Source organism: Pholcus phalangioides, unplaced genomic scaffold (assembly GCF_987345545.1).
Source record: "Pholcus phalangioides strain wild (caught in Gottingen) unplaced genomic scaffold, Ppha-v1.0 ptg000010l_1, whole genome shotgun sequence".
NCBI classification, from domain to species: Eukaryota; Metazoa; Arthropoda; class Arachnida; order Araneae; family Pholcidae; genus Pholcus; species Pholcus phalangioides.
Window position 1 is genome coordinate 4407524 of NW_028301603.1, and position 15218 is coordinate 4422741.

The following is a 15218-nucleotide window of genomic DNA, read 5'->3' on the forward strand; positions in this document are numbered from 1 at the left end:
CTATTATTCCGGAAAGGATCTGAGAGATGCAAGTACATCACCCACTGTTGTTGTCCAGTACCCTAATTGTTATACATCTGGGACCTCTTCCCTTCTCCTACTTTTCGGGTGGGCTTTAGGGCGAATGCGATGGGAAAATGTGTTGGGTCTCTGCGCCTAATGAGGGTGCTCTGGGACTCCGTGGGAGGTTTGACTACTTTTCTGCATGCTTCCTATGCTTTAGAGGTTCCTGTTGGAATGTTAACGTGGGAGTGTGTGTGGTTATATATCAGGTCACCGCCACATATGAGCCGTTGAGTGCAAGAGCGGTGTAAGTCAAAAAATGTGCTTTCGAGATAATTAGTCATTTATAGGAAGTTCTGTATATACGTTTTGAATTATTCAATGAAATACTATTTTTCCTTCACAGTCAACTCAGTGTTGAATACGCATAACTATTTGAGCACATTTCCGTAATACTCATTCAGAATTGGACGAATTATTCCATAGTAAATTAATTGACTTACACCACTTTTGCAGAAAACATTTCCTGTGAAAAATGATTCACACTATTTGTGTAGGTAATGAAATTTCATTTTTGTCACTCCCGTTAGAACGCTGCTCTGTACAATGGCAGTTGCTTGATTTGCGCAAAAGATTGTGTAGGTCATTTTGCAGATGGCTGTTGGAGTGTGCGGAATTAATCTATATCCGGGGTGGCCAACTTCTCTCTGTTCGAGGGCCAAAATAATGATCAGACGCAGTGCCACGGGCCGCACCAGGGACAAAACTCCGTCATATAAGTCACACCCAGTTGGTTGCTCGCTCGCTATGTCATCGTAGGCCGCAAACATTTTGACGGGATTTGTTAACTAATTAACTAAACTAAAACTCTCTTAAATACTAATGAATTATTAACCGAACTCTCCATTTCTTGGAAACAAGTATTTATATGTTCTCTCGTAGACAGTGAGATCAGCGCAGAAGGAAACTGCGTAAATAGGAACTGCAGCGTGGACTACAATTTCTTACCAGACAAGATTCAAATTTCTGCCCCGATGTCCAGCCCCCAGGGTGGGCTGATGGTGGGATTACAGACGGACTAGTTAACAGCCTAGGAAGGTGTATTTAATCTACGTCAGTAAGTATTTGTGCATGATGAGACATTTCTTAGCCACCTCGTTGGACATTTTGCCTGTTGTGGCGTTGTATCTGTATTATACACTGAATACTTTTGAAAATACACAACAGCACATTAGTTTCGTATTTTTATGGTAAAACTGTTAACAAAAATTTTCGAGAGATATTTTACTCATCGGGACATCATGTCGCGGTCATCACTGACCTCCGATGATTGCGTAAGAAAATCTAGCTCTCTTCTAGTTCCCTAACTGTCACAGTAGGTTTCCGAAATCAATCATGTGACCCGTGTATTTAAAGGGGTTTTGTGTGTGTTTGCGCGATGAAAATAAAAATCGTTTTTGTCAAATCAGAAAAAGTTTCTATTTTTCTATATTAATCACAATTTCATCATTCTAAACTAACGTAAAAAATATAATAGTTTTTCGATCTTGTCGCGGTGACCCGCGGGCCAGCTGTTGGCCACCCCTGCTAATCTAAATTGTTGAATGTATGTTTATAGTAAGAACATGTAGACTGTGGTCCTGTCTGAATTGTATCCTACTTATCTATTGCCACTTAAGTGGCGTGAATTCTTCACTGATATTTTTTCTTATCACAGCCTTTTCCAACTGTGCTGTTGATTTGAAGCAGTGGGGGGCGATGGAATGTTCCAGTGGGGCGGTAGGAACTACGGGTATAGCGTAGGATTCTATGGGTTAGATTGCGTTGGGGGGCGCTGGGAGAAAAAAATTCTGAAGAAGGAGGCGATGGGACAAAAAAGGTTGGGAAACTATGATTAAAAATATTGCTGGGACAATTACTTACACATGCAACCTATTCTTCTTCTGGGTGAAGCGAAACTATGTGCTCGGAACGGGTAGTACTATGCGTTTGAATAGGTACGCGAGTCAACTCGTTTCTAGAATTAAGCAAGCCCTCTGTGTACTTGCAGTGAATTACAAGAGAGTGACCGAATCCATTTCTGTGGAGTATACACACCTGCTACGCGTTTCTAGGAATAAGCAAATTTCTTAAAAAATTCAATGGGTACGCAAACCAATGCGTTTTTAAAAGGGAACGAGCCTTTTGTTCATTTCCTCGATGTTATAAGAGCGTATAGAAGCCTCCTACTCATTCCTGAAGAAGAAGAGGGGAGTACTCAAGCCAAATCTACGCATTTAAAGTGGTCTGCATACCTAATACGTATTTGGAAGGGGGGTGGCACGTACACCTCCTACGCGTTTCAATGGGTACGCAAACCAACGCGTGTTTAAGAGTAAGACCCGCTGCGCAATTCCTGCGAATTAGAAGAGGCTAAGTGAGCCTCTTACGAATTTCGGACAGGAGGGTACACATACCTCCTACGCATGTCGGGGAGGGGGAACATCCCTCCTACGAATTTCAAGGCGGAAAACACATCTCCTACTCATTTCTAGGAGTACGTAGGGATCTTGACCATTTTAATGGGTACGCAATCCATATCGCGTGTCTAAGAATAAGACTTTCTGTGTATTTCCTGTGAATTAGAAGAAGGTGAGTGAGCCTTTCACGAATTTCAGGGGACGACGACATCTCCTACGCATTTAGTGGGGGGGGGGGGGAGAGGCGCCGGAACACAACACCCACTCATTTCTAGGAATGCACAAGGACCTTGAACATTTCAATTGGTACACAAACTAACGCGTTGCGAGGAATAAGTAAGCTATCTGTACATCTCCTTGACATTATAAGTGGGTACGTAAGCCTCTTAAGCATTTAAATGAGTACGCAGGAATTGGGGGTGCATTTCTCTAGGGATACACGATTTCACACACATATTTTTTTTCAATTTACGCAATCCGCCATAGGTATTTCCAGGGAATATTTGCGGCTAGAAAGTATGGGAATCCTCCCTTTGCAGGAACCCCCTTTCTTTAGAAAGTATGGAACTTATTAGAGCTTAGGGTGCGTCTACATCCACGTGATATGCATCGTCCTCGAATGGTTTGCTGAAATTTCTCATCAATGTGTAAATATGTTGCGAAATATTTCACTGTAAGTCAAGCAACGCGCACTACACGAGCATCAACTGGACCCATGGATGTTCGGTACACCCAAAAGACTTGAGTTGAGCATCGTAAATTTTGTATAGTGAAGGCTGAAGAGTTTCTATCTCAACCGAGTTCTGCGCGGCGGGGGGGGGGGGGGGGGATGGAAAACAAGTTCAGTTCACGGTTGCTGACAGAGATTGGGCAATACAGCGGCATCTATGAGAAAAATTTTTGAATATTATATTAATTATTTTTTAAATAAAATAATTGATCGTATCAAAATTTTCACTGCAGACAACACTCCTCTGTGTTGATGATTTCATCCAATTCCCAATTCCTAAAACACGTCAAACTTTCAGCTCACCCTGTATATCCTTCTTTTTAACATGCCGTTTAAATGAGACTTCGCAATAAGATCTCGAACCCAGACCTGTCAAAACTGACGATGATTTGGACACTTTTTCCACAAGGAAATATACTTGACGTGTCAATTAATTCAGGTACACAAAAAGCAAAGACGCATCCAAAAGGACTTAGACCCCACTTCTGACATTAAAAAAGCTCTAGAATGTTCTATAAATAAAACAATCAAACACACACAAGCTCATCTGTTTCCCCTCTCCCAAGTTATCAAATCCCATAGCAAATAAATAATCGATTATTGATTTTTATATTGCTTTTTTTTCTTTGGAGTATATGCCGAATTGGTCATTGATCGCAAACAACACACATACACTTAACGTTTGTTATTTATTACTTTCTTCGAAGAGAGATAAGAAGACAGGTTTACGTAATACATTTACCTATATAGAGGTAATAAATAAATAGAATCCTATCCATGGGCTTTTCTAGATTTTTTTTTTTGGTGAATCCTGTTGAAGGGGTGAAAAGTTGAGGTTTTCCTACTTTGCATACAGGATGAACTGCACCTAATCTGCCTATCACTAACCGTTTTTGAGTTATGGTGGATAATGAATTCTGGAAGGAAAAGACATAGCAAGTTATTTAACACCAGTTCAATCTTCAATAAGTATAATAATAATTGTAATAATTATTAGACAACAATAAATTCTCATTCGACGAATTGCAGATAACAATTAACACCAATACACATTTTCTTCAAAGACCCAACATGTCATAGAGTACAATCAATCATCAGTCAAACTTGTACTCCAAGAACTTTGCGAGTCATGGATAATAAAGCACACAGCAAGTTACAATTTTCTTCGAAAACTCGAGAAATCATAGAATGAACTGAGACAAAGTCCTGTTACCAACACTGCCAAGTTCCCCAAAAGTCAAACGCCAATATATTCACGCGCTTTCTATAAATATTTAACACATTTTTAGTTACACCGGAATTCTAAGGATGTACCAAACTGCAAAAATCTCAAAACACCAGTTCGAACTCATTCCAAAGCGATATAACTCGTTAATGACAAGCAGCTGTTGCACTTTCCAATATTACACACACGAGAAGTAAAATAATGACGTAATTAAGAATTCACACTTAAGGAGCTCAGGTTCCCCCTAAACACTTTACAAAGACCTGATAAGTCTCACACATGATGGTATGAGCACCAATTACCGTAATGCCTATATTACTCCAATCAACGCGTTCTGGACAACATTACGTCATCTGTCACACTCGGATTTAGAGGATGTAGAGCGTCACAGATAATGATAAGTACCAACTCACGCTTTCTTCAGATACCCAACATGTCATACCCCGAGTCACATACTTCTCAGGATCGCATCAAGATGTCTAGACATAATAGGAAAAAAAATCGATAGGTTTTAGACAACAATAAATCATCCCAAGCACTCTCTCATTTTCCGTAACTTTTTGTCGGCTATTATGTGAAAATAACCGACAGTGTACACTTTGTTTAAACCTAGATTTGCTGAATTGAACACACTTCCTGAGATCCCAAATGACTCACATAAGACGCACACAAGAATAACCACAGATTTTAAAACGCGCTGCAAACAAACCCTCAAGCAAAAGCTTTAAACATTTCTATGAACCTCTACATACAACAAAAAAACCAGAATTGTTAATAATTGCTCATAAACAAATACAGACATTCACCTAAAGTACCAGAGGATGCTTAGAGGTGTTGCGAGTTTGATACCCGGTTCGCCTTTGTTAGAAACTTTCCTGACACAGGGGTACAACAGAAACGGTGACAGGGCCAGAGAAAAAGATTGCTACCGCAGGGAGTCTCACATCGAGGGATTAGCGCACCAACCTCTCAGTGAGTATACAAAAAAAATGCTGTCGTTCGGAATCGGCAATAAATTGTAGGTCTATTTAGCCCTCGTGTGCAGGAAATGACCGTGGTGCGACAAAAGTGACCAAATGAAAAAAAAAAACCCACATAACGTTATTCATATTGTTATTATTATTATTTTATACACTTTTCACTTCGTATAGAAATAAGAATAAGACATTGTTGTCAAAGAGAACAATAACAGTTCTCAGATATAGAAAGTCACCGATAATGAGAAACACCCGTTCACACGTTTTTCAAAGGCTCAAGAAGTCCTAGAACAATAAAAAAGTTAGAGTGCTCATAAATTCCAAATACCCAGCATTTCACAGTTTATACAAATAACAATTGATGTAAACTCAACAAGTCCAAGAAAACATTCCATCGGGTGGAATGGAAAACATTTTAGCCCTCTTGGACAGGGGCCAGATCCGTCCCATCGAGCGGGATAATGTGGGGATGCCCTGCACCCAAAGCCTTCGATCTTCGGCTCTCTTCGAGCCCCGCCCACGAGAGGGAGAGTGTGGTCTTGGATGTCCTCTCTTGAGGGCACCCTAAGACCCCTCTCGGCTCTCGTCGAGCCCCCAAGATCAAGCCCCCCCCCCCCCCAGTTACACTCGGACTTTTGTGACATGGCACTCCGACAGATGATATATCATGAGCAACGAAAAACGCCACAATCCCCACTTACTCTAAACTCAACAAGACCCAAACTGCAACACCCGAATTGTCCGTCCAATTCTCACTCCAAGGACATAACAAATCACAAACAGTAATAGCCTAAGTTTACACTTTCTTTAAACCTAGACGTGTTAAGTACTGATGAAACATTGAACACACTTCCTGAGCTCCGAAAAGACTCATTAAACACACATAAGTCGCAGATAACCACAGATTATAAAACGATGCAAACGAACCACAAATCGAAAATACTATAAACACCACTATAAACCTCAATACAACAAAAATCCGCGGTTGTTAATAATTTTACAAATAAGCAAATAGACCCATTCAAAAAAAAACAAAAAAAACAATCCGCATAACGTTATTCATTGTCATTATTAGTATTTTACCCACTTTCCTCTTCGTATAGAAATAACAATAAAAATTCTCAATTACACACAAGCTGACTCTAAGAACAAAGCAAGAAGTCACATATAACGTTAAACTCCTGTTGAAACTTCCTTTCAAAGGCTCAAGAAGCCCTAGAACCACCAAAAACAGTTAAAGTTCTCATAATTCTAAGTACCCAGCAAAAAAAAAAAAAATCACAGTTTATGATAGAAATAACAATTGACGCTCACTCAAAAAAAGCTCAACAGGTTCTAGAAACCATTCCACTCTGACACTGATGACATGATATAATGATGATGTATCACAGGCAATGATAAGCACTCCAATCCACACTTACTCTAAACTCAACAAGACCCAAACAGCAATAAATCATCAGCCCAAATCTTACTGAAAAGACATAACAAATGACATAATAGCCAACAGTTTGCACTTTTTTTAAACCTAGTCTTGTTGTGAATTAAACACACTTCCTGAGCTCCCAAAAGGCTCGCAAAACACACACAAATCACGGATAACCGCAAACAAACCCTCAACCAATAGCTCTAAACACCTCTCTATACACCTCTTCATACAACAAACATCCATAATTGTTAATATGTACTAATAAACAAATAGACACATTCTATCTAAATAAATAAAAAAAAAAACCGTATAACGTTATTCATTGTCATTATTATTATTTTATACACTTTCCTCTTCGTACAGAAAACAATAATAACAGCGGTACATTGAACTTTCGACGAGTAAAACATGAAAAAACAAAAAAAATGAAATCAATTTCTGAGGTTCGAACCGCCCTAAAGAAAAGAACAGATCATTCCTCCCGCCATCTTTTTTTCTTTTCCAGACAACGCTGCCGAGGCCAATCGTACGCATTTAGAATACGAACTTGGAAAACTTGTGAGAGTGTTTATACGAAACAAGTTTTCTCTCGTTCATCCTACCTTTAAAAAAAAAAAGAAGGAGAAAATATCTATTATAGATGTGTGTATATAGTATATACAAGTTTTCTTAAAAGATGGCGTAGCCGACGGGCATAAAGGTGAAAACGTTTTCTTTTCTCGGACCCGTAACTTTGAACCGAAAGAAAGGGACAAAATACTCATCTTCTATATCTATCTCCTCTTTGCTCTTGCCCTACATTTTCTTTTCTTAGTTCTCGAATCAGGTTTTAGGAATTCTTTTCGTATTCCTTTTTCCACCTTCCAATTGAGAGAGAGATACAGAAGAAGAAAAAAAAGGCGGGAAAAACTGGGTCGGGATTCCTTATTGGTGTTTAGGGCTCGTATAAATGGTTCGGTGGACACTTTGCACGAGTACTGTCTCTCAGAAGAGCATCCATATAGTGTAGTATTGTATTTTTGGTGTCGTTTTGGTGCCTGCATTCCGAAGGTAGGTCTTGAACTATCAATTTCGATATGGGAGGGGGGGGGGGAAGTGATTATGAGGGCACTATGGATATTGTGATTATTGAAATATAATTAGAAAGAATCTGATTGAGTACTACATATTTTCCACTTTGGGATACACTGGATATGATTGGTTTCAATTTCTATATCCATCAAAAAAAGAATTGGATTATAATTTTTCGGTTTCGAAATCTATGTATTGAGAATCAAGGGAATTGGATAATCAAGTTTCGGGTTCAAAACTATAGTTATTAAAATGAAAAAAAAAATTGATCGAATACCATGCATTTCCACTTCTGTATGTATTTGGTTTTTGATTATTTTCGGTTTTTAAATCCATCAAAGGGAATATTCCTTGGAAATTGATTTATATAATATTTAGTTTCTATCAACGGAATATAATTAGAGGAATTGAATTACAAATTTTCGGTATCAAAATCTGTCTAATGAGATCCATGGGAATTGGATAATCAAGTTCCAGTTTTGAAAGTATAAATATTAGAATGGGAAATAAGTAACTTATTGAATACCATTCACATAGTCCATCTTTATATGCATTGGATACGATTGGTTTTGGTTTTTAAACTCATCAAAAGGGATCGTTTGGAAATTGGCTCATGTGTCGTATATATACATATATATATGCATATTTAGTCTCGGTTTTGATTTCCATCAATGAATAATTGGATAATCAAGTTTTGGTGTCAAAACTATAAATATTAAAATGTAATGGAGAAAGGATTCGGTTGAATACCGTACTGTCCAACGATGTATAACATTTGTTATGGTTGGTTTCGGTTTCGATACCCTTCAATGGGAATTGAATTATAAAGTTATGGTTTCGAAATTCGTCTATTGGGAACTATGGGAATCCGATAATCAAGTTTCGGATTCAAAATTACAGTTATTGAAATGGAAAGTTGAAAAAAAATATTAAAAACCATTCATTTTCCTCCTTTGTATGCATTGCATACAAATACCAGTTTTGGATTTGTACCACCAAAAATTACAGTTTTGGTTTTATAATCAACCAAAGGATATCGAATGTAAATTCATTTACATTGTATGTAATTCGTTTCGGGGTTTCTATTTCTATTAAAATGGAAATTGGATAATCAAGTTTTTTTTTCCAAACTATGACTTAAAATGTGATGTAAAGTATTAGACTAAATACTGCGTGTTGCGCAATTTCGTATTCATTGGATATGTTTAATTTCGGTATCTAAATCCATGAAGGGAATTGAATAATCAAGTTTCAGTTTCGATATTTATAACTTAAATACAATGGGAATGGAACAATCAAGGTTCGTTTTCAAAAATATAATTATTGAAATGGGAACTGAAAAATTAAATGGGTAATCTTCATTTTCCATCTTCGTATGTATTGGATACAATTAGCTACGGTCTCTTTAAATCCCTCAAAGTAAATCGATTGGAATTTTATTAGTTAGTTTCGGTTTACATTTCCATAAATAAATTGGGCACATGATAAATTTAAAATTTTTTTTAACCGGGTATATTTCGGTTCCATAGTTATTTTCGGCTTTCAAGTCTATTAATGGAAATTGGATGATCCAAGTTTTCGAAATTTAACTATTGAGGAACATATGAAATTTGATAGTCAAGTTTGTTTTAAAAACTATGACAACAATATAATAACTTAAATAATTATTAAATTGATTGATCAAAATGTTATTGACTTGTTGAAAACTTCGTATTGTTCGCACCGTCGTGTACAGTGGATATGTTGAGTTTGATTCACAATCTATCAACGGGATAGGGGTAATCACGTTTTGTTTTTCAAAACTATTTATACTAAAAATGGAATTGAGAAAATTCGATTGAATACCACACATTCTTTCTTTCATCTTCGTGTTCATTGGATACACTTAGTTCCAGCCTCTATTTCAATGGGAGTTTGATAAACAAGTTTTTGTTTCAAAAGTATGGCTATGAAGATGAAATATAAAGAATTCCGATTGAATATCATGTGTTATTCATCTTTGTATGGATTGGATATGAGTAGTTTTGATTTCTAAATACATGAATGAAAAGTTTCGGTTTCTAAATACATAAACATTTTGGTTTTAAAACTAGGTAACTAGAAATGGAATTAAAAATATTTTTCTGAATACCGTTCATTGCCCTCTTTCATATGCATTGGAGGGCAAACGATTCTGAGGAATAAAAAAAAAAACGGAAAAAGATTTTCCAAATGTGTAAGAAAAGCATGCTATTTACGCCTGAAACTATGCCCGTACGCGAACCTTGTAACACTTATGATTCTCGCAATACCGTAGGCCGATACGTTCAGTGAAAAATTGTAATATTGGCATATCGGCGGAGGGCGAAGGTGAATATTCACCCCCCCCCCTTCCCCGTTCATTTAGCGTACTTTCGTTTCTAGTACGCCGGTTTGTGGAATTGGTTGCAACTCTGATTAATAGATGGCGCTACAGTTCCCAAAACAGTGGTTTATATTGTCCTTCGCAAAAATGGATCAAATCATATAACGGTGGATTTAAAATGGTTACCTTGCTTAGCAAGGACATGACAAAGCTGAAGAGTCGGGTTTAAAGTCATCTTCCTGCAACTGCGCTGGTTCGCGGAATAAGTTACAAGTTTGGATCAGTCTTTCGAACAGTGGGTAATATTGTTCTTCACAAACATGGGTAAAATCACATTTCTATGGATTCGAAATGACCTTGCTTAACAATGATATGGCAAAAGTGAAGAGTGGAGTTAAAAGCCACTTCCCTACAATCGATGCGTATGCCTCACAGATCAGCTGATCAAGCTGATGCAGCGTTTGAGGACTCTTACTGTAAATATTGAACTTCAAACAGGCCCAACAGGAAGAAGTCACGGATTGAAACTACTGTGACACCATCTATTAACTAAAATTGTTATTCATTTGACAAATTGATGCATTTAAAATTCCAAGCCTGCCCATCGAACATAATACTTGTTTTATTTTTCTATCTGTCACTGTTTCGAAGTTAGGACATCTTGAAGCCTGTCTATCCACAGTTTCTGAGTCATTGAGAACTTCTCAAGTTCAGACTTTCATGATTTATAGTCCCGTTCACACACACAGCGATCGGGTACGTACTTCCATCAAGTAAAGTCTCGGATTGCAATTTCTTATGTAACTGTATGCGAACAACGTAACATTTAAAGTCAGAATGGGAGTTGCATTGCAGTCGATATTTTAACTGTTATACATGCTTAGCTCTTGAGATATGCTGCGATTAAAGACATATTTCATAAAATTTCGACCCTCAAATCAACGAAAGTTACAAACTTTCGTTAAAAGAGCAAATATCTATTTAAAAAAAAAATCTAACCAGCGTTCAACCCTTTTTTTTATGCACAAAGTACAGTACGCGAATTCGAACTTAAATTTAATGAAATTTTAATCGAAATTTCATGTCTTCATACGTTAAATTTGATTGATTGTATTTCACAGTGTCGCCATCTAGTATTATAAATATGAGTTTGACATCATAAATGCGTGAGGGCGGTGGTAAAAGAATATTTCTAATAAATTTTGAGGACTGCCAAGTCATATTACGGTGTTTAGATTTACAAAGTGGCGTCTTGACGGCAGGACACGATGGGGCCTCAGGGCTCCGAATCAAACTGGGCGGAGAATTTATTGTGATTTTTTCTCTTTGTTTTCTCAAATGTGAATTTTCATCATTACCGAGAAATTATTTTGGTCACATTAAATATAAATTTAAATTAATTATGATTTTTTTTTTCATTGAATATAAAGTTCCTTCAGTTCTAAAATTATTTTCTCATTAAATATGAGCTTTCATTAATCCAGAAATTTTTCTTTTTTTTTCATTGAATATCAATTTTCAGCAATTCTGAAATAATTTTTGAATTAAATATGATTTTTTTTTTTTTGCTAATTCGAAAATTCTTCCTCTTTTAATAATTATGAAAATATTTCTTCATTAATTATGGATTTTTTATCAATTGCGGAATAGATTTTCTCATCAGTTCTGAAATTATTTCTCTAATTATTTCTCAAAATGTTTCCTAAAAGTACATAATTTTGAAATAACTTCTTTCACGAATTCTGGAATGAATTTTTCCACTAAATTTTTTTCTCTCAGCATTTCTATAAATCCTGTATAACTATGCCTGCGATTAGCATAATTTCTTTTCGTCGTAAGGGCTCTGCGAAAATCTCCAAGGGCCACCTGTTGCCCACGGGCCGTGCGGTTTTTTCGTTCTTTAGTCTCTCTCCATGTTTTTAGCACAGAAGGTTCGGGCGCTAACAGATTAGTACTCTTGGATACCATTGGCTCCTAAGGGGGAAGGGGGTTACCTATCATTTGTCGGAGGATCCTACGAAATTTGGATCGATAGATTTCTTCCAAACCATTTCTGCATGGAAGTTTCTGAAAATCTCTCTCAAGCAGCAGTTTTTCAGAATCTCTAATCAGACCATCAGAATTTCTCAGGATTTCTTCTAAAACTATTTCTATACTGAATATAGATCTCTATACAAAGATCTAAAACTGGATTGGGATATGAAAGGAATTAAAATAAATGGAGAATTTCTCAACCATTTGCGTTTTGCAGACGACATTGTTGTTATCAGCAGTAATCCAGACGAACTATAAGAAATGGTACAGGAATTGGCGAAGGCAAATATTCAGGTGGGCTTGAAAATGAATCTGCAACAGACTAAAGTTATATTCAACCCCTTTGCGTTGAAGAAAACTATGTATACCTGAGTCAAGAAATTACCATGGACAACGGAATCATTAATGAAATAAACAGAAGGATCAGGATTGGAGATGGATCAGTTTTAGCAAAAACTGTGTAATTCTGAAGAGCCACATGCTATTATGCCTGAAAAGAAAATTGTTTAAACAGTGTGTGCTACCAGCACTGACTTATGGAGCTGAAACATGGACACTCACAAGCAAGACGATACAAAGGCTATAGGCAACACAAAGCATGGAAAGATGTACGTTAGGCATCACAAGGAGAGACAGAAAACGAATCACTTGGATAAGGAACCACACAAAGGTATATGATATCATGAAAAGAAATAAACGCTTAAAATTGGAAATGGGCTGGCCATATTTCTAGAAGACAAGGCAACAGATGGACCACAAGTATTCTAGAGTGGTACTCCCGTGGTGTTGAACGTCCGAGAAGACGTCCCTACGCAAGATGGATTGACGAGATCAGGAACTGGAGTCAACTGGATGGCTAAAGCATCAGACAGAGCAGAATGGAAAAATTTAGAGGAGACCTTCATCCAGTAATGGATTGAAAATGGTTGTTGTTGTTGATGATGACGACACAAAGATCTCTTTCAGTCCAAAAGAGTTTCTTAGGGTCCCTTTTTGGATCAGATTTTATCAGGATTTCTTCCAGATTATTGTTGAATGAAATTTTTTTTCAAGGTTCCTTCAAGACAATTTCCGGATAGTAATTTTCTCAGGCTTTCTTTCAGACTATCAGAATTTTTCAGGTTTTCTTTCAAACCATTTCAGTACAGAAGGTTCTCAAGATCTCTTTCAGATAGATCATCAGGGTTTCTCAGAATATTTTTCAGACTATCAGAATGTTTGAGGATTTCTTCCAGAACATTAGAATTTCTCAGGACTTCTTTCAGAGTATTTACGTATCGAAGTTTCTTAAGATCTCTTTCAGTCCAAAAGAAGTTTTCAGGATTTCTTCCACAGACTACTTCTACATTACAGTTTTTCAAGGTCTTTTCTATACACCAGAATTTTTCCACATGGTAATTATCTCAGGATCTATACTGGGCTACCAGCATTTCTCAGAATTACTTCCAGACCATTTCTTCATCGAAGTTTCTTAAGATCTCTTTCAGGACATCATAATTTCTCAGGATCTCTTCAGACCATCAGAGTTTTTCCCGTTTCTTTTCCAGTTTATTTTCGGATCAAAATTTCTTAGGGTTTCTCTCATACATCAGAATTTCTCAAGATTACTTCCAGACCATCAAAATTTCTTAGGATCTCATCCAGATATTTTCGGTGACGTAGTTTTCTCAGGATTTCTCCCAGACCATCAGAAAAACGAAAGATATCTTTCAGACCATAAGAATTCCTCCGGATCACTTCCAGACCATATCTGTACATGGAGTTTCTAAGGATTTCTTCCAGACTCACCAATCAAATATGTGAACGAAAAGGGTCACATAGCCAGGACCCCAAGAGATAATTGTGAGCTACCCATGGAGGAGGGAGGGGGGAACTTCATCATCACTCTGGCTCTGAATAATAGACCCACCAAGATGCCAGAATCCTCTCATGAAAGAAAGAAAGAAACATTCGTGTCCATCAGAATGAATTTCTCTGCCCTAATTCGACATCAATACCCACACACAGACAAAAAAGAAACAAAGCTCAATAGCGTCCATGTCCATCTTCTACTTTTTTTTTTTTGGCTATAAAAAGAACGTTCCCAATCCTTTTAATTCGACACAAAAATAACATTTGCAACATCTCAATGGCTTCTGTATATTCTGTTTCTTTATTTTTTGTTGTTTCTATATCTGGTGGAAAAATCCTTTCCTTTGATTGCTTGGAGGGAATAATAACGATAAAGAAATCTTGGATAGAATTGAAAGTAACAAATTGCCTTCGGCTACCCCCATTTCCAAGTTGACAAGACCACGTAGAGTTTCTAGGGCTATTTTCTGGTCAATAATCTTATCAGCATTTCTCTCCCCGCCCCCCTCCTTATTCTATGACCACCGATGCCGAAAACAACCGAAATAATGACCAAGGATCTAGCGAAGGATTGTGAATGGCGTTTCGGATTGAAATTTCGACCGGCCATCTTTTATATATGTTTTTTTTTTTTTTTTTCGTATAGGTGTTTTTATTATGTAGCGTCCTAATTTTTTAGTAGCCATTGCTAGAAAAAAGAGGCTTGATTTTTAAGACCATCCTTCCCCCCTCCCCTGCCAGTTATCTTTTTCAGCTATCCAAAAACAAAATCAGGTTCTCGAACTGATCTTGGTCAGAGTTTTGCGCTTATCACCAGGAAAATGAATTGCTTATCTGGGTCACTCTTCAATGGGCATAAATCACACTCCCCTGACTCATTACTTTTCCGCAAAATAGAATGTTTCTGTACGATCCCCTTCCCCTCCTACCTCATCTATTTTAGAGAAAATGGCTCCCATATTAAGTTTTTCTCCATCGTAAGAATGCTATATATAAGCTGTATAACATTTGTTTCTATGGCTTCCCATAAGAATTGGTTACTGTAATCATTTTTTCTAAGAATTATAGAGTACCCGGAATTAGAACGAGTGAGAAATA

General features: G+C 37.1%; 1 protein-coding gene across 1 annotated transcript in view; it reads left to right on the forward strand.

The window, feature by feature from the left end:
- Window positions 1-7761: 7761 nt before the first annotated feature.
- LOC149080775 (uncharacterized) overlaps window positions 7762-15218 on the forward strand; it is a 63974-nt gene continuing 56517 nt past the window's right edge. Inside the window, exon 1 of the mRNA XM_089237466.1 lies at window positions 7762-7870. The gene's annotated coding sequence lies outside the window, so the exon portion shown is untranslated. The remainder of the gene's footprint in view (window positions 7871-15218) is intronic.